Source organism: Engraulis encrasicolus, chromosome 18, assembly GCF_034702125.1.
Source record: "Engraulis encrasicolus isolate BLACKSEA-1 chromosome 18, IST_EnEncr_1.0, whole genome shotgun sequence".
In the NCBI taxonomy this organism is placed as follows: Eukaryota; Metazoa; Chordata; class Actinopteri; order Clupeiformes; family Engraulidae; genus Engraulis; species Engraulis encrasicolus.
Window position 1 is genome coordinate 41,759,731 of NC_085874.1, and position 2,140 is coordinate 41,761,870.

At 44.9% G+C, this 2,140-nt stretch overlaps 1 protein-coding gene across 1 annotated transcript in view; it reads left to right on the forward strand.

Moving 5' to 3' along the window:
- The first annotated feature begins 2,116 nt into the window (after positions 1–2,116).
- The window catches only part of rab10 (RAB10, member RAS oncogene family), a 30,406-nt gene continuing 30,382 nt past the window's right edge, over positions 2,117–2,140 (forward strand). The window contains exon 1 of the mRNA XM_063223651.1: positions 2,117–2,140. This exon is cut by the window's right edge and continues 663 nt beyond it. The gene's annotated coding sequence lies outside the window, so the exon portion shown is untranslated.

Genomic DNA, 2,140 nt, shown 5'->3' on the forward strand with positions numbered 1-2,140 from the left:
CCAATAGTCAGCCCCGCCCTGGTCAATATCAGCAAAAAATTTGAAGGTGCCCCCTGTCTATATTTCGCTATAGGACCCCCCAAAAGGCTAGAAGTGCCTCTGAAATAAATGCATGGACCTGCCCACACCGTCTCCTCATGGTGTATTCATTCCTATAGCAGGCATGGAACACAACTCATTTCCTTCTCAACACAACCACCTGACTGAACACAACTGACGTTCATGTGTAAACTTGGTGTGCCTGCCTGTGTACATGTGCCTATACGTACTGTATGTGCCTGTCTACATGTGTCTATATATGTGCCTGTCTACATGTGCCTACACAGAGCAGCCATGGGCAAGCGGTTAGGGTGTCAGACTTGTAGCCCAAAGGTTGCCGGTTCGACTCCCGACCTGCCAGGTTGGTGAGGGGAGTAATTAACCGGTGCTCTCCTCCATCCTCCTGCATGTGTGGTATACCATCATGCCGCACTGCTCCCTTGCGGCGCCATGGCTACCCCCTTGCACGGGTGAGGCATAAATGCCATTTCGCAGTGTGCAGTGAACACGTGTGCTGTAGAGTGCTGTCTCACAATGACAGTTGGAGTTTCCCAGTTGGGCTTTCACTTCATATGTTGTGTGTTTTACCTAGGCCAACATTTTATTGAGAAGCCTATAACATAAACAGGCCATGTGCAGGCTCTGGTAAACTAATAAATTGTCTGCTGCTGTTGATCAAATTATGAAATTGAAGACTCGAAGACTCAAAAAGAAGAGTGGGCTAAGTTATGGACAGAAGTACAGTACGACTGCAACAACAGTATCCATTCAAATGGTGAACTGCCTGTTCTAGAGATCCCTTAACACATTCCTTGTCAATAGGGCTAGGGCTGGTTGAAACCTCTGTGGACGTCTCATTGCATTTGTCCAAAGATGTTCAGCGAATGCTTGCTTGCACAGGCCCTTCGTCCGCCACCACACCCAATATCTCTGCTGATCTTCAGCTCTTTTTCTGAGAGCTATCATGCATAGTCTATGTTTATGGCAATAGTGGACACATTGATGCATACTCAAGTCAGTATGCTATCGAGTCCGCATGCAATAGCCTACATCTGTAATAGCCTGTTCTGAGAAAACAAACAAACAAAAACAAACAAAACATGTAGACCTATTAAAGGGGTATGCCACTATATTGGGGCTTAATACAGTTAAAATCGTTGGCCAGGGTTTATAAAGGTGGTAAAGTGTCTTATTTTTCATGTAAGCCGTTGTCTTTCTTGCTTTAAGACAAGTTAAAAGAGGGAGCATGTCGCTAAGCTAGTGAAAGTCAATGGATCCGTGTAGCATGTAGCAATGACAACGCTTAACATGAAAAATAAGACACCACCTTTATAAACTCCAGCCAACGATTTTAACTGTATTAAGCACCAAAATAGTGGCATACCCCAATAAATAACCATTTAGTTCAATAGGCCTAGGCCTATAGGAAGGGTATGGAGGCCTGTCAAGGCTTTTAGTCACATGTTTTTGAAAGGCCTTTTTTCACATGGGACTATGTTTATTAGGTTTGTTTATCAACAGGCTACATTCATTTCTTTAAACAATAATTTTGCTTATGGGAAAGCAGCAGATTGATTTGCCATTGCCAGCTAATAAACCTAATAATGGTCTCATCAATTTCACAACATGTTTTTGTAAATAAATAGCCTAAACTACAACCCCAAGGCACACCCGTGCCATCGCATGCTTGCATTATTGGTTGATGACATCACTTTACAATCACAGATGTTATGTAGGCTCTTGGCTTGGCCCAGCGCACGTCGGCAAAACTGTCACAACACACGCGCAGACGGAATGGTCCTCTAGCAGTTGTGCTATTGATGACACAGAGCCTCGCTGCCTGGCTCTATCAGCCAAAAGACTGCCATATGAGCCTGCATGTCCAGATCGGCCTCTGACTAAAACAGTCGTCCAATATTGTAGCGCCAGAAAACACCCTCTTGCCCCTTGTCGGTTGACCAACTTTCTAATCAACAGCAGAAATGAATTTGAAAGGCAGCGACACAAACCAATCACATTTGACTGTATGATATGGAAGGCGGGAAAGGGGCGTGTCCGTAATCTAGGGTGTCGCCTTGGTGGGTGCATTCGAAGGCGACCG